At 44.1% G+C, this 18569-nt stretch overlaps 1 protein-coding gene across 5 annotated transcripts in view; it reads left to right on the top strand.

Annotated features, from left to right (window-relative positions):
• Positions 1 to 18569, top strand: part of rnf220a (ring finger protein 220a) — a 514999-nt gene that overhangs the window by 217237 nt on the left and 279193 nt on the right. The gene's annotated exons all lie outside the window — the stretch shown is intronic.

Below are 18569 nucleotides of genomic sequence, written 5' to 3'. Positions count from 1 at the left end.
CCTTTTTGACTATTTTTTCAACCCGCCCTGCCACCTTCAATGACTCATGCACATATATCCTCAGGTCTCTCTCCCATAGAATTGTATTCTTTATTTCATATTGGCATTCCTCATTCTTCCAACCAAGATGTATTACTTCACACATCTCGGCATTAAATTTCATCTGTCACATATCCACCCATTCCAGCCCGTCTATGTCCTCTTGAAGTCTCTCACTGTCCTCCTCACAGTTCATTGTACTTCCAAGTTTTGTGTCATTTGTAAATTTTGAAATTATGCCCATTACACCTAAGTCTAGGTCAATATGTATCAAGAACAGCAGTGGTCCTAGTACTGATCTCTGGGGAACTCCATTGTATTCCTTCCTCCAATCTGAACAACAACCGTTCACCACTACAGTCTGTTTCCTGTCACTCAGCCAACCTTGTATCCATGCTGTCATGGATTTATTCCACGGATTTCAACTTTACTGGCAAGTCTTTTTTGTGGCACTTTATCAACTCCTTTTGGAAGTTCAGATACACCACATAGGCCACATTACCCTCATCAACCCTATCTGATAACTTATCAAAAAACTCAGTCAATTTGCACTTAACAAGTGATTGTTTGTTTATTTTGTGCCAGATTATAATTTCAAAAAGCTTTCCCGCCACTGAAGTTAAACTGACTGGCCTTTGGTGCTGGGTTTATCCTTACACATGTTTTTGAACAAAGGACTTGTAAAGGACTGCAATTCCCCAGCCCTCTGACACTATGCCTGTATCTAAGGAGGATAGGGAGGTTATGGCCAGTACCTCTCCAATTTTCTCCCTTGCTTCCCTCAGCATCCTCAAATGCATCCATCTAGTCCTGGTGACTTATTAACTTTAAGTACAGTGAGCCTTTCCATTACTTCCTCTTGACCAATTTTTAGCCCATCTAATATCTCACAAACTTCTCTTTCACTGTGACTTTCACAGCATCTTCCTTGGTAAAGATGTCCAAATAAGTGCCTTGTATCCCTCAGCCATGTCCTCTGCATTCATCCTTTTTGGTCCCTAATCAGCCCCACCCCTTTTATTACCCTTTTACCATTTATATGCCTATGGAAGACTTTTGATTCACTTTTATATTGGTTGTCGATCTCTTCTCATACTCTCTCTTTGCCTATCTTATTTCCTTTATCACCTCTGAACTTTGTATATTCAGCCTGGTTCTTAGCTGCATTATTAACCTGACATCTGCCGGACACACCCTTTTACTGTTTCATCTTATTCTCTAAAGCTTTCATTATCCAAGAAGCTCTGGCTTACCCTACCTTTTCACCTAGTGAAACATGCCTCAACTGTACCCTTATAATCTCCTCTTTAAAGGCTATTGTTTTATTACACTGTTGCCTGCAAATCATTGATTCTAATTTACTATTATACTAGGAATTTAAATTCAAACTATTGCAGAATTAATCTATTAAAAACTATTTACCATTAGCAGAACAGGACAGTCATGTTCCACTCCTCTATGGAGTAGAGCATAACTAGTGGGCAAAATAGAGAGAAACAAATTTGAAATTGGCCCTCTTCCAATTAAGTATCTTTATTATAGGTTGCTCCTTGTTCTTTCTCATGGTTAACTCACCTTCCCCTAAATGTTCCCTTACTGACGCTTGAATGTAATTAACCTACCTCCTTCCCCAGAAGCAGATTCAGCAATGCATCCTTTCTCATTGGGCCAGAAACATACTGATCAAGAAAATTCTCCTGAACACATTTCAGAAACTCTTCCCCCTCTCTTCCCTTTACACTATTACTATCCCAGTCTATATTAGGATAATTAAAGCAATTAATTAATTAAAGTCCACTACAGTTCTTGTACCTCTGTAATTTCCGTGCAAATTTACTCCTCTATATCTTTCTCACGAGTTATGCTCTACTTTTTTGTGGGAGTGGAACACGACTGTCCTATTCTGCTAATGGTAGTGGTTTTTAATGGATTAATTCTGCAACAGTTTGAGTTTAAATCCCTGTTTTAATGGAGCCTCTGTATGTACAGTATCTCCAGTATAACTTAGCCCTGAAGTACTGACTCACACTGAATGCCGGTGGGAGTCCTGTCACCTGTCCCCTCAGCTTGGCGAATGGTCTGAAGTGAGGACCTGAGAAAGGGGTGAAAAAATGTTTACAGTGGAAAAATCTTTAAAAAAGAACTTTGAAAAATACATTACGTTTCACTCTTTCTTCTTATTTCCCGGACAAGTGATCAACGTGTCTATTCAAACATGAAAAGCTTGAAGTGTCAGAGCTGTAATGCAGGGTGAGCAGTATGCTGTGCTTTTGACAGTGTGTTACAGGAGTAAGCCCTCAGTACTTCACAACATATCCAATAATCAAAGGGTGAGGATTAGGCTGATACCAGCGTGAGCTTCCAAATGCTTGGCAGACGTTAGCCAGAAACCTGTCAATTAGGACCGGTTCTACTTTTAGGGACCCAAAGGATTTTATAGGTACCACAGTCATTTTTAAAAATCTAAACACACAGTGCTTTTGCATGTTTGGCAGTTTTTTTTTTGGATCCTCCTCCTTTTAAAGAAAGTTTCTGATGAAAATAAATAATCTTCTTAGTATAATAATTCTTCACAATATATTGTAGTGCCCCATAATGTTAATCTTTTGATCTAATTCCTGTATGCTAAGTGTTGTATTATATCAAAGTACATTTTTACTTAATTAAATTGGGTATACTTTAATGTTTCTAATTTTTTAAAAAAAATTATACTGTCTAAAGTATAAACACAATCAGTTAGCACTTCAGTGATTAGATAATTGCATTGGTAATTCCTACTGCTGTTACTGTGCTTTCTTGGTACTGTTTTCCCCAATGCTGTTGAAACAAAACCAGCTTTCCAGACACCAATAAAACATTTTAATTGAGTGCTAATGACATCATCACATCGTCAGCATTTGACACAGCAGATACTCAGCTGAGACTAAGGGGAAACACAGCCGCAGCAGGACCATGGTCCGCCTATGTTCAGACCAGTCTTACTGTTGCTTATCTGATAGAGATATAGTTCAAAGTGAATCCCTGAACTGACTTTGGCCTAGCATTCTGCTCCAGTGTTTTGAAACGAGTGATATGTATAGTGGGTGAATGGTGGGTTAAACATAAAATGTCGAGCTCTGGAAATATGATTATTTTGGAAAGTAAATCTTTCAAATTGTACTGTTAAGTAGTGTCGTTGATAGAATCCGTCTGCAAGGTTTCTCCCTCCTTAGTGTTAAAATCAATTTTCTGACTTAATGCTTATTTTCTGAGGGAAAGCAATAATTTTCTTCGACAATAAGTGCTGATGCCATCATAGAAGGCACTATGTGAGAGGATTTGCTGAGTGTGCCAGCATGAAGGAGCTGAATTAATGGAACATTTAAGCAATCCAACATAAGGCACCTCAACGTTCTTATCCCTTTTAACATCACCTGACTTCACCCCTGTCTCAGTTTATCTGCTGCTGAAACCCTCATCCATACCTTTTTATTACTTCTGGACTCGACTATTCCAATGCACTCCTGACTGATTCTACCCTCTGTAAACTTGAGGTCATCCAAAACTCTGCTGCCCATGTCTTAACTTGCAGCAAGTCCTATCAGCCCTATGTTTGCTGACCTCTATTGGCTCCCGGTAAAGCAACGTCTTGACTTTAACATTTTTATCTTTGTTTTCAAATCCCTCCATGGCCTTGCCCTTCCCTAAATCTGTAATCTCCTTGAGCCCCACCACCCTCCGAGACTTCTGCACTTCCCTAATTCTGGCTTTTTGTGCACCCCCGATTTTAATCATTCCACCATTGGTGGCTGTGCCTTCAGTTGCTTAGACCCCAAGCTCTGGATTTCTCTCCCTACACCTGTCCACCTCTCTACTTCGCTTTCCTACTTTAAAACACCAAAACCTACGACTTTGTTTTATGAGCTCCTGTGAAGCACCTTGGGATATTTTATTACATTAAAGGCACTCGATATAAATCTAAGTTATTTTTTCTTGCAACTTCATGTTTGTATCTCTCCAATCAGATTTCCACCACTGAACTCACAAATAGCATTACCGGTCTCTAAGACCATGGTGTATGATCTCTTCCTTGTCTTTCTCAGTATGCAGCCATTGACCTGGTCACTAACCTTTTCCAATGCCTTTCCTCAATTATACAGATCACTGGGATTGCCCTCCATTGGTTTCACCCTTAGCTATCCGATCGAAACCAGAGCATATCTAACAATGATTTCTCTTCCCACACCCCCTAGCATTACCTCTGGAGCCCCCTAAGGATCTATTCTGGGGATTCTCTATTTCCTCATGTGTATGCTTTCCTTAGACAACATCATCCACAGTCATGGGAAAGACTAAAGCAAACCATTTTGGCCACCATCACAAATTCTGTACCCTTGTTACTGATTACATCCCCAACCCCCACAATTGATTGTGTCAGACTAAACCAGACTGTGCTCAATCTCTGCGTTCTATTTGACCCTGAGCTGGTTGAGTGCCAGGAAAATAGCGGAGAGCCACATTGGCTTCTGCGATGCATTTCCACCTCCGGGCACTTTCCCAGGGGTGGGCTGGGAACTGAGTCTGTTGCCTGTAGAGGTGGGCAGATAATTAATCCACTGAGGGGCGGTTTTGTGTCAGTGCCAGTATGGTACTGATGTGACAGCGGAGCAGCCCTCCCCCCCCATGTGTTGAGGCTGCTGGCTCAATCGAAGTTTATCAGCTGCTCATAATGCCCACCACGGGCCATTACAACAACAACCCTTATACCTCAATCACCAAATTTGAATTTTAAGTACCAGCTATTCAAAACATCTCAAACAATACAGCCCAGTGTTTTCACAAACACAACCTAAGCAGAATTGATTTAAGTAGCGCTAGTGTGATCAGCACAGCCGATCATTGCACGTGTACAGGCTAAGGTCCTGAACCTGTTCTCAAATCAGCTAGAAGGGCTGCTTGATATTATGGTGGCATCACACCTGCCGCTTCCGGCACTTGCATGGCATTCCCACGCTACTGCAGGCTGTGCCAGGAATGCATGTGGCACTATTTTCTTATTTCAGGGCTTTCATAGCACCGGCACCAGTAGCAGTGTGGAGACCAATTTTTGCCAGAGACCTTTTGGTACTGAGGGCACACCTAATTTCAATTGCCCTGTCAGAAGTTGCTGGATTTACAACTTTCACCCATTTTTCTTTTGCCAATAAACTTGCATAAATGATGTGACATGCTCACCAAAGCGTGGGTTAATAACCATGCTTGTTAATATTAATCCAGCTCATTCACACTTTCAAGTTAGTTATGCCATCCATGTCAGTTCCCTCACAGATATTATCAATAACCATTGTTTATATAATAATGCTCACAAATCATCACAAATGAAAAAATAGTAATTCCTGTCTTTAAATACCCAAATTTAATGGGATATTCAGCTGATGAACTGGAGAGCTTTAAAGGAGCTCCTATTGCTGAAAAGGCTGTTTCCTGAGGGGATCTTAAATTAAAATGTCTTTTGGACAGAGCCCTAAGTATGAGACTCCATCATTAAAAATAGTCTTGATGTTGAGATCCTCTTAAGGGATCCTTGATTGTGAGATTTTATCTTTAAAAAGGTGGTTCAAATGTTGAGTCTTCATATTTAGTTTTAAAATCAGAGTAGTGGAGCATTCCAAATTAAAACAAATATTAACCAATAACAGAAGGTCTAGTCCCTTACGTTTCTAAAATCTTACTTTTATTCCTTGTATGGGATGAAAAAAAATAACTGATCACTCAACCCCCCTGACTAAAAGCCTAAAAACATTGAAGTAATTGTTTTTATTTTAATGGGAGATACATCTGGTGTTTTATTCCAGGCACAAGGGACAGCAATGATGTTGTGATGCTTGGAAGGAATTTAGAAATAATATATATTTGAAATATTTAGAATGAAAGGTCATCATAGATCAGGCTTGGAACATGCTTAGCTATTTTCAAATTAGAAATCTTTCCGATTTGAGGGTAAGAATGCTGTGGTGCAGTGCAGGTCTGCTGAAACTTTAAAAGCCATGTGGTTTTGTTATGTTGCTCTTTAAATCAAAGCCTGTATCACAGATAGCAGTACAATTAGAAAGATACATTAACTCTTTCACCAATAATATACAAGTTCCGTGTGATTTATACTCTGAGGTATGAATTTCCATGCTTGTCACTATCTTTATCTTATAGCGATCAATAATTGCAACTATGCATTATTCTGCTACTTAAATATATGCAATTCATTAAAGATTTCGGTTACTTTTTTTTACAAAATGCAGTAATTGAAGAACCATTTATACTCTTAACTTTTTCCCAGCTGAGATGACAGACAACTTTTGGCAAACCCCTGTCAAAGCTCCCCTTAATGCACTGGGAGGTGAAGGAGATAATTGTGTCTTACCTCATACTGAAAAAGAACAGACAATGAACAAGGGAATCCTAAAAGGAGACCTTTTTTTGCTATTTAGAAAAGGTATAATTTTTACTGATTCATTAATAAACACAATCCTCTGCAACATTTGCAATATCCAGTTTAAGAACATCTGTAAAGCTATGTTGGAATGAACTCAACAAGGAAAAGCTGAGCCTTACTAGACATTCTCTTTGTTCATATTAGCTAACTGAACAACAAGGTGCTTCTAGAAGTGAATGTAATAAGGACAGATGTCTCACATCACAAGTCTCATCCTGGGCAGGGAGCAAAAAAAGATTGAAGACATTGAGGTTAAACACCAATATGCAAATCACTTATCTCTCATCATAAATACATGCTTTATCAATGTTGTTCAGCAACTGATAGGTACGTCTACATTCAAGATGCAAGGTTGAGCAGGCAGTGTGAGGATTATTGCATCTCAATATGTTAAATACCATGTACCATATTCTTCTGGCCCATAGAGACAGCTAATTATATTTTGGGTCTAATGTGGGACTCTTCAGACTGACGTGACAGCAGAACAAGGAGTAAGTAGACCTGCTGGTGCTATTATATGTAGAAACTATTGTCGTTTAAAAGTGTCCCAATAGGGAAAATTATGTCACCATATCCCTAATTCAGACTTTATCACAGTCATCTATGCACATTCATCAAATGTCACTCTGAAGACATTTGTGCTTCATGATTTGTGTTAAAAACCCTCTCAAATAACTTTGTCTCTCGGTAGTCTTTAGCCTAGTACCATCCAAACGGTGTCAGAGGAGGTGGAGGGATATGTAATTTCAGTTGACATGACTCTCATCCAATGCCAATACAGGTCTAGACTGAAATGTACTTGTAACAAAAAGAAGGCTGAATGCAGCCAAACAATTTTAGCTGAGCAACATGTGCTCTGATAATACTTTAAAAGAACTACATCTGTATAGCACTAAAACTTTCATCCGCTCTGTTGCTGAGTTTTGCCAACAGTGCAGGTTTATGAGGGGAAAAGCAGTTAGGCACATTGCAGACTCATTGGAATGAATAGAACTCTGCTCATTTTTTTACATTTTTAAGTAATACATGCAGAAACAGGTTTCAAATTTGCCCCACACCCAGGGCACAGTAGGAGCTTGGAAGTTTCACCTGAGGAGTCTAAATCCAGCGTGAAAAAATAACATTGAATCCTCTCTCTTTTGCCTGATAAGTATGATGAGTTTGATCAGACCCAATTTAGTACCTCGCAGACAACACAGAAATGCTCATAATTCACTATTGGTTGGAAATTTTATTCAAATTCACTGACACAATAGAAATTTTCTCACTAAACTGACAAAAATACATAAGTTATAAATACAACATTTCATGAATCATGAAACGCTTCTGGATGTTTTAATCATAATACACACATACTTTCTCTAGCTATAGCTTAAAATATTAATTAATCAATTGTAAACAGCAGCAACAGTTATTCAGAGGTTGGCTGGTAAACCAACAATGAATAGACTAGACTAAAAATACTTAATGATAAAGAATGAGATTCACTATCAGGTACAACTTTTAAAATTTTACAAATAGATCTCATTAGCTTTGCCATCGTTATTTTTCTTTTATAATAAAAACAGAAATGCTGGAAAAACTCAGTGGGTCTGGCAGCATCTGTGAAGAGAGAAACAAGAGTTAATATTTTGAGTCCAATATGACTCTTCGTACTATCTCATACTTTTCATAGTTTCAAGACAGATTCTCTCTCCACAGATGCTGTCAGTTTTTTTCCAACACTTCATTATTTCAGATCTCCAGCATCCACGGTATTTTTCTGCTATTATTTTTCTTTGTATTGTTTGTTTACTGAGTTCTTTAAGTCCTAGCCAACTCATTACATTTCACAGTAAACCACTATTTTTATACAAAACAGTTTTATCAATATTTAGAAAATTTAGAATACCGTATAAATAAATAAATATACCAGTAATCTGTAATTTATATCTCGGTGAGTTCCTGAGTTCAGCAGGCTAACTCACAGAGCTGCCTTCACCATGAGAACAAGAGGACCATCAACAGATGAATTGGTACAAGGGTCATTACTTGCATATTTTTTAACAGCCAGTTGCACATCAACAGAAGAGGTTTCTTCCCTGTCCTTGCAACTGGTAAATAGGCTGAAAATCCATCAACCTTCTGACGCTCACCCGCCATAACTGCAGTGGCATGCGGCAAAAGACCTGGTAAATTAGGCTGGGACCTGGATATGCCAAGTCCTGGCCTATCCATTGGACCTTCTTTGCCAGCAATATAAGAGGGAACATGGCTCGGGTGTGGACGTCCCGGCCAATGTATCTTCCTGGAGTGCAATGCTCAGAATTGAACACAGTACTTCAGATGCAGTCTAACCAGAGATCTATACAACTGTGGCATTACTTCCACCAATTCCACATCTGTTAAGATACAGGCAAACATTTAGTGATTTCTGTAGGTGGAACCCTAAATCTCTCGATGCTGCCACAGTTCCTAGCTTACCATTTAGAAAGCACTCTGTTCTATCTTTCATAAATCCACAGTGGATAGCTTCACTCTTCCTCACATTAGGCAAAACTGTGGCAGATGGAGTTCAATCACTTAATCTATCAATATCCCTTTGCAACTTTCTGCTCCCACTTCATTATTTACTCTGTTGCTGTGTCATCAACAAATGATGCTGGTTTACCTGCTGTGTGTTTACAGCATTAACTGTTTTGTTTCATTAAAATCACTAATTAGTCACGGGCAGTTGGATTATAGTTCAATAGCTTTTCTGTGAAAATCTTACCAACAGTTGTATTACATTTTTAAAAAGCAAGCAAGGAATCAATAGGAGTGGAGTGTGAGGAAGGGCTGAGCTTTCTGAAGAGAGCCATACTTGCCTTTTCCCATTCTCTCTCATGCTTGGGTGGCGAGATTAATTACCAGAGTCAATTTGATGTTGAAACTGTGATGTTTTAACTAATTACCTCTAAAGACAGACAACAGTGCCTAATCTTGTTAATTTAATTCCTACAACAACCTCATTAAGCTCTGTGGGAGTTTAGCAGTAGGTTTCAGTATATAGTTGTACACAATACTTGTTTCTTAAATCGTCAGAAAGTCGCTTCGTACTACATTAAGCCTCCAATTAATATGTATTATAGGAACACTCTTCATCAAAATTTTAAAAATACATTTTAACAAATTTAAAGAGAAACTGCATGATTCCAATTTGTCTATATTTAATCAATTATTTAAATTTTAAGTCATTTCAATAGCATGTTAATAGCATTTTGTTCTATAATACTCCTGTGAAATACCTTGGAACATTTCATGTTAAAGGCACTATGTAAATAGATGTTGTTGTCATCTTGATTTTAAAATCTCTTCCATGTTTACAAATCCCTCGATGGCCTAACTGCTCCCTATCTCGGTAATCTCCACCAGCTCCATAATCCTCCAAGATGTCTGTACTCGTCTATTATGGCCTCTTATCCTTGTTGGAGGACAGATTGCTGGGCTGCTGCATGGAAAGGATGGGCTCCAAGCTCTCTGAAATGCCCTGTGCCTCATTGGACCCTGATTGCTCCATTCTCCTTCACAGTGACAGGAAGCTGTCTGACAGGCCTGCTAATACATATTATACATATGGATGTTTAGTGTTTTCCTGTACAGTGCCCCTCAAAGTCTTCATCTGAACCCCAGGAAGCAGAACTCATCTGCGACCTAGTCCTCATGGGATTGGACTCTCAAACCATCCTATTCCCCTGTCCTGGCTGCAGCCCACTCATACCCAGTGACTCACCATGCAAATATCCCAACTCCATACTACTCAAAGAGGTACACGAAGTGCCAGTATCTGAGCTGATGCTTGCAAGGTGGTGTTGTTCCCATCTATCTTTGTGCCCTTGTCCTCCTATTTGGTAGCGGTTGTGGGTTTGAAAGGTGCTGTCTAAGGAGCCTTGGTAAGCTTCTGCAGTGCATCATGTAGATGGTACACACTGCTGCTATTGTGCGTTGGTGGCAGAGGAAGTGAATGTTTGTGGATGTGGTGCCAATCAAGCGGGCTGCTTTGGCCTGGATGGTGTCAAGCTTCTTGAGTGTTGTGGGAGCTGCACTCATTCAGGCAAGTGGGGAGTATTCCATCACACTCCTGACTTGTGCCTTGTAGATGGTGGACAGGATTTGGAGAGTTAGGAGGTGAGTTACTTATCGCAGGATTCCTGGCCTCTGACCTGCTCATGCAGCCATGGTATTTATATGGCTAGTCCAGTTCAGTTCCTGCTCAATGGTAATCCCCAGGATGTTGATAGTTGGGGATTCAGTGATGGTAATGCCATTGAACGTCAAGGGGTTAGATTCTCTCATGTTGGAGATGGTCATTGCCTGACACTTGTGTGGCATGAATGTTACTTGCCACTTGTCAGCCCAAGCCTGGGTATTGTCCCAATCTTGCTGCATTTGGACATGGACTGCTTCAGTATCTGAGGAGTCGCGAATGGTGCTGAACATTGTGCAGTCATTAATGAACGTCCCCACTTCTGACCTTTATAAGACATAAGACCATAAGACATAGGAGCAGAAATTAGGCCATTCGGCCCATCAAGTCTGTGGAAGGAAGGTCATTGATGAAGTAGCTGAAGATGGTTGGGCCGAGGACACTACCCTGAGAAACTCCTGCAGTGATGTCCTGGAGCTGAGATGACTGACCTCCAACAACCACAACCATTTTCGTTAGTGCTAGGTATGACTCCAACCAGTGGAGAGTTTTTCCCCTGAATTCCCATTTACTCTAATTTTGCTAGGGCATGCCAGGAGCAGCACCAGGCAACAAAAAGAGGGAAAAACATACTTAACCTTGATGCCACAATCGGCCATATGTGGCCTTGATGTCAAGGGCAGTCACTCTAACCTCACCTCAGGAGTTCAGCTCTTTTGTCGATGTTTGAACCAAGGCTGTAATTAGGTCAGGAGCTGAGTGACCCTGGCAGAACCCAAACTGGGCATCAATGAGCAGGTTATTGCTAAGCAAGTGCTGCTTGACAGCATTATTGATGGCCCCTTCCATTACTTTACTGATGCTCGAGAGTAGACTAATGGGGCAGTAATTGGCCTGGTTGGACTTGTCCTGCTTTTTGTGTACAGGACATACCTGGGCAATTTTCTACATAGCTGGGTAGATGCCAGTGTTGTAGCTGTACTGGAACAGCTTGGCTACAAGCGCGACAAGTTCTGGAGCACAAGTCTTCAGTACTATTGCCGGAATATTGTCAGGGCCCATAGTCTTTTCAGTATCCAGTGCCTTCAGCCGTTTCTTGATATCATGTGGAGTGAATCGAATTGGCTGAAGACTGGCATCTGTGATGCGGGGACCTCCAGAGGAGGCTGAGATGGATCATCCACTCGGCACTTCTAGCTGAAGATTGTAGCAAATGCCTTATCTTTTACGCTGATGTGCTGGGCTCCCCCATCATTGAGGATGGAGATATTTGTGGAGCCTCCTCCTCCACTGAGTTGTTCAATTGTCCACTGCCATTCATGACTGGATGTGGTAGGACTGCAGAGCTTGGATCTGATCTGTTGGTTGGTAAGCTCTGTCTATCGCTTATGCTGTTTGGCACGCAAGTAGCCTTGTGTTATAGCTTCGCCAGGTTAACACATCATTTTTGCCTGGTGCTGCTCCTGGCATGCCCTCCTCCACTCTTCCTTGAACCAGGGTTGATCCCCTGGCTTGATGGTAATGGTAGAGTGGGGGATATGCCAGGCCACGAGGTTACAGGTTGTGTTTGAGTACAATTCTGCTGCTGCTGATGGCCCACAGCATCTCATGGATGTCCAGTGTCGAGTTGCTAGATCTGTTCGAAATCGATCCCATTTAGCATGGTGGTAGTGCCGCACCACATGATGGAGGGTATCCTGAATGTGAAGGCGGGACTTCATCTCCACATCACTCCTACCAATAACTGTCATGGATGCTTCTGTGGCAGGCAGGTTAGGATGAGGTTAACTATGTTTTTCCCTCTTGTTGGTTCCCTCACCACCTGCTGTAGTCCCTTTAGGACTCAGCCAGCTCGGTCAGTAGTGGTGCTACCGAGCCACTCTTGGTGATGGACATTGAAGTCCCCCACCCAGAGTATATTCTACGCCCTTGCCACCCTCAGTGCTTCCTCCAAGTGGTGTTCAACATGAAAGAGCACTGATTCATCAGCTGAGGGAGGGCGGTACATGGTAATCAGCAGGAGGTCTCCTTGCCCATGTTTGACCTGATGCCATGAGACATCATGCGGTCCAGAGTCGATGTTGAGGACTCCCAGGGCAACTCTCTCCCGACTGTATACCACTGTGCTGCCACCTTTGCTAAGTCTGTCTGCCAGTGAGACGGCATACCAAGGGATGGTGATGGTGGTGTCTGGGACATTATCTGTAAGATATAATTCCGTGAGGATCACTATGTCAGGCTGTTGCTTGACTAGTCTGTGGCTTTTCAGGGTTGACAGGACTGAGTTTGCCACCGTCATTACCGGTGCCTAGGTAGTCAGGACGGTTTCGTTCCTTTTTTTGAGACTTTGTTGCTGTTTGATACAACTGAGTGGCTTGCTAGGCCATTTAAGAGTCAACCACATTGCTGTGGATCTGGAGCCACATGTAGGCCAGACCAGGTAAGGACAGCAGATTTCCTTCCCTAAATGGCATTAGTGAACCAGAAGGGTTTTTACGACAATCGACAATGGTTTCATCATTAGACTTTTAATTATCCTGCCGTGACGAGATTTGAACCTGGGTCCCCAGAGCATTACTCTGGGCCTCTGGATTATTTGTCCAGTGACAATACCACATCATCTCCCCCTATCATAATTAGAAGGAGGAGGGGGTAGGGAGAAAAGCAAGAGGTCAATGGTCACATCATCTGCAGCTTGTACACCATGCCACCAGATAGCAGGATGAGCTTGAGCTGCGAGTTGAGAATGGGCATAAGGCATAACATAGCATCATGGTCTCCATGACACTGGATGCGACAGCTCTGTCACAGCTGACCCCATGTGACAGAGCACCATCTTTCCCATCAAATTCAGTGGATGAAAGCGTACTTTCTCTTCCCCATTTTCTGCTGTTCCTTCCGTTTCTGGGACACCTTGTCCTGCTAGGCAGAGGGAAGAGTGTCAGTCATGATGTTGCACTGTGTTTCAGTCATGTGTCTGCAATAACTGAATAGCTATGGGTATGTGGAGGCTGTGAGAGGTGGCTGTGAGGCTGGAAGAGCTGTATGTGGGAGGGCGAGGTGGAGGATCTGAATGTTAGGCCTGAGCCTTGCTTGCTAGGGACTGCTGCTGGGTGAGTGATGGGGATGTGCTACGCTGTGGAGCATGAGAGGCTGGTGCTTTGGTGGGTGGGAGATGCCATGCAAAAATGCATTCACTGACATTGAGCACCTGTGTGAGACCTTCTGGCACTGCTGCCATGCCCTAGGTATTACAACTTAGATAGCCAGGTGGTGAAGGATAGAACTTGAGACTAGTTTTTATTTAATTATGTGCTTTTATTAACAGAGACACATTACATAATCATGTACCTCCAGCCAACAACCGCACTTTCAGTCTGCTCCTATATGTGTGAGCACTGGTGAATCGCCAAATAATGCCCAGCAACTGAATACAATTAACCCCTAATTGATATACAATTAACACCCAGAGCCAGACTCCAGGCAATGACCTCCTTTGCCATGTGCTCCGATTTCCTTTAAAGCGTCTGTCTTAAGGCCTTCACGGGACCCCGTGGAAACAAGGACCCGCTCCTTCTGTCCACCTCCATGACTAGCATCTTCAGCACTGCATTATTAAACCTGGAGCCTTCTCTCTGCCCTGGTGTATTGAATAGTAGCAATAGCATTCCATAGCAGCCTCCTGTGATTCAGTGCAGTTTCCCTTTAAGAGGGACAGACTGTCCTGAAGAGCTGGACTCTAGCTGCAACGTGTTCTTGCCTTGCATGCTATTAGGCCTATCCAGCCTTGCATGTTGTGTATGAAGCTAGCCAGCAGCACGTGTCGCACTCAGCTTCATGTTGAAATCGAGCAAATAAGGAGGCAGTGTGAAGTTTACTTGCTGTTTGACTCAACAGGAACATTTACGGGCATGTTGTGAATTGCAGATGAATTTTTAGCCCCTGTTGTACTGGAAGAGATACATATTCTAAACAGATAAACATTAGTTGCCAGAATTTCAGTGAAATGTGTTCATTAGTCACAACATTGAACTCCGTACAAGTACTCAGTTAGAGAAAACCAAATACCTGTATGAAGAGAATCTCCACTGATTAAATGCTTCCTTTTAACAACATTTGGGTCACTCTGTGAAGTTAATCCTCCTTCCATTGATTCTGTGAATGTAATGTAGAGTTATCAAACTCGGAGCCTTACAAACCACAAGACACTAATAGCTGGAGCAATGGGCATCTTTTTTTAACTAAAGTTCTGAGCCACATAACAGTGTACTTCAAAAATAATTCATAATGCATGAGCACTTTGAAGTGTTTCAATATGATAGAGAATTACATAAAAGTATAAAGAGCAGGTCAATGTGTTTATATTTTAGCATCCATCCTCAGATGTACAGTTACTTACATCTGACAAGTTTAAAGAATTTCCCAGCCTGCAAACCAGTTATGTCCAAACTCTGCAGTGTTTTTACAACCTCCGGACTTGTAACATCAAACTGTAATGACAACAGGGATAGGATATCTTCAGGTCTTAAGCTTTGCCTTCAGTTTAACCATTTTTGCCAACCTCAGTCTTGCAGTTCACAATGCCCTGCCTAATTATTGGGCTGGAATCATCCCAGATTTGCGCTGTTTGGTAGCGGGTGGGTAAAACCACTGGTTGCAATGGCGGCTTTTCACGCTGTATCATCTCAAAGCCACTGTATTAAGTATTCATTCCTGGGAGACATGCCATTACCATGGTGGGCAGCCTCTCATTCGCCCGCCACACCACCACCTCACCGCTTCATCACACCGGGCGCCATATTGAGAGTACAGCCAAAAGCGCGCACCTCTCTGTGCTTCGAACCCACAACTGCTGCACAGAAGACTGGATGGCCCTGAAAGACTGTGGCCCAAAGGTTTACTGATGCATCCCTCGTGCGCTTTTTTGACACCGTGGAGGCCCGGCGTGATGTCCTCTACCCCTACTCTGGCCGCAGGAGGGACATCACTAATCCATCACGGGAGGCAGTGGCAGCGGTGGTCAGCACCAATGCCCTACAAAAAAGGACAGCCACCCAGTGTTGTTACAGGATGAATGGTCTCATCCGTTCCGCCGGGGCAACTCACTCTTCTCATTACTCTCAACTCACACACACTCAAACCCATCACACATCCACAGTGATCGTCTTCCTCAAGGGACAACACCATTAACTCTCTCTCACACCCTCACATCTCCATCAGGCTCATATCCTCTGGAGCTCACGTCCTCATCCTGTCCATGGCTCTGCTCACCACATAAACATTTCACGCAGTGCCATGTGTCCTGCTCACACTCTCCATATGTTTTTATGAAGGAGAATCTGGCTCACATCAGCAGGGAGACTTCCCAGACCTGGGACCCACATTAGGCCCCTCACTCACTTTGTGGAGCGTGCCATCATGCTGATTGGTGAGGAGATGGATCCTGCCTGTGGTGACGGTGAGGTCAGCGGCGAACACCCACGTGACGATCCTGCACCACATCATCCCTCTCTCGACAAAACTGAGTGCTCTCTCTCCTACTTTCGACTCTGCTGCCATGCACTAAGTATCTCTACTTCGGTTCACAGGGAGCCCTGCCAAGCGACTGACACCCTCAGCCAGCCAGTCCCTCAGCTCCATCCATGTCCTCACTTCCAACCAAGAGGACACCTTCTCCATTGAAGAGCTGGAAATAAGCAGCTTGGAAGACCCGTCACAGCGCTTACCCACACCCTTCACCAGCATAGAGACACACCTCGGTGGGACTTAGACCTAGAGCAGGCTCGGATTCACAATCCGGTGGTCACCGTACGGGGACACATCCGCAGCAGGAGGAGGCAGGTTCGGCCAAGCTCTCCAGCACTCGGAGGACTGCCAGGGATCAGGCATCTGTGAGGTCTGAGTCAGATGAACAGCCTCTGGATTTGGCCTTCCAACTCATCCTGGAGAGTTAACAGAAGGCAGGGGAACATCTCACACAGCTGTTGGAAGCCCTCAACAGAGTGGCACGTGAGTCAGAGGAGTGCGTCCACCTGGTCTCTGATGAAGTGGTGCCCACATGTGTGTATGGAGGTCTCCATGGGGAGGATGGCAGATGCCATGGAAACCCTGGTCCAGCAGAACATGGAGATGTGTGCCGACCTGCTCTCCATCGCAGGAGCCATGGGTGAATTCCTGCAGTGGCAACACGAGAGGGAAACGGGGCACCTCGACATCCCTCCAGGTGCTCCTTCCTCTCGGAGTCGGGCCGGGATCCCCAGGCACCCGATGGGAAGAGGAGTGGCAGCTGGACACCCCTGAGGAACCTGAGACTGTCCTCTCCCTCCGAGTCCCCTTTGCCTGTGAGCCCCTTAACCTCGTCCCCTGTCACTGCAGAGGGAGCAGCTGGCCTGGAGGGAGAAGTGTGTGTGTGGCAGGGCCTTTCACAGTCTCGTGCAAGCACTCTCCCACGCACATGGATCCTTCACGTATCACACTCACCTGAGCATTTTGAATGCTGCCTGCTGCTGCTGGGATGCCCTTTCAGTTGTCCATCTGAGCTGACCTGCATCTCTGCCCACACTTTCGTTGCAGCATCTGATCTCGCCCACCACAACTTTCATTTCACTTTTGATTTGGACAACATGATCTGGATTTGTTTATTCGTGCGCTTCCTCAACTTTTCACCTCCCCCAGTCATCCATTTTCTTTCCCCCATCATAGTTGACCCCCCTGGCATCACCTTCCCCCTCCCTTCCATGACCTACCAGCCACAGCCCTTTTCCTTCGGGGGTGTCCAGGTGAACGTGCACATTTCCTCCCTTCCCACCCCCAGGGTCCGTGTCTGCCTCTGAGTCCCCACCAACCACCCTAGCCGACCTTCTACCGCTACCGTTGAACCTTCTCCCTCCCACCCTACCGTCTCACTCTGCCCTCAGTCATTCTCACCATTTCCTCATACCACATGCACCCTCAGTTCGTTCCCCAGAAGGCAGTCATGGACCCATCAGGCCCCTCCTTTGCACATTCACCCAGACATTCCCCCCCTCCATCCGGGCCCCTTCCCTCCTCCCTAACTTAGTCCCTCCCCTTTTCTGGCTCCCTCAGGCACCCTTACTACTTCCGCCACCCTTAGTCCTTCCCCCCCACCCCCTCCAGCCTCGCTTCTTCCTCCACCTTTACTCCCTCCCCTCTCTGCACCCCTTCCACCCCTGGACTCCCTCTGCTCTCCGCACTCATTCCCCCCATCAAACTCCTTCCCTTACACCTTTCACCCCCTTACACCTACCTCTCCAGTTGCCATCCCCCCCCCCCCCACAACCTCATACCCCCGACACCTCTTCCTCTCCCAGTCGATCCAAGACCTTCCTCTCCAAACGCCTTGAACATCATCCGTTGTGAGCATCAACGGTGACTATCCAACATTCGTGCGCTGCTTCGCAGCAGAGCCATGTCCATGAAAATCTACCCAGCATGCCATGGATGTTCCTCCAGTGTGCCGTTGCTGTTGGGCACCAGCATCTTCAGCTCCTCAGATGTCCGTGATGTGAGCAGGGCTCTTATGGTAAGTCCCGACTTCTGCACATCACAGTTGTCAAGACGTTCTGCACCGGCATGTTTTCCCACCTAATGTGGGCGGACGATCCAATGAGCTCGGCAGGCTGGCCTTATAATGATATGCTGCTGCGTTACAAAGAGGATCCCGACGTCTGATGGCGGGGAATGCGGCCCACCATCGACGGGCTGAGTGGACGATTGCAAACTGGTTTCACGATGTGAAACCGATTTTTAGCCTTCTCGCCATATTGTCCGCTCACGCCACTGAACATGCCCAATGCCAGCAGGCACAGATGACTCTGCCCTTGGTGTTGGTTTCCATTCTATTTTTCAGCACCTCACGTAGCACAAGATCTCTTG

The sequence above is a fragment of the Cetorhinus maximus genome, chromosome 17, assembly GCF_964194155.1.
Source record: "Cetorhinus maximus chromosome 17, sCetMax3.hap1.1, whole genome shotgun sequence".
NCBI lineage: Eukaryota > Metazoa > Chordata > Chondrichthyes > Lamniformes > Cetorhinidae > Cetorhinus > Cetorhinus maximus.
This window is presented reverse-complemented; position numbering and strand designations above follow the sequence as displayed.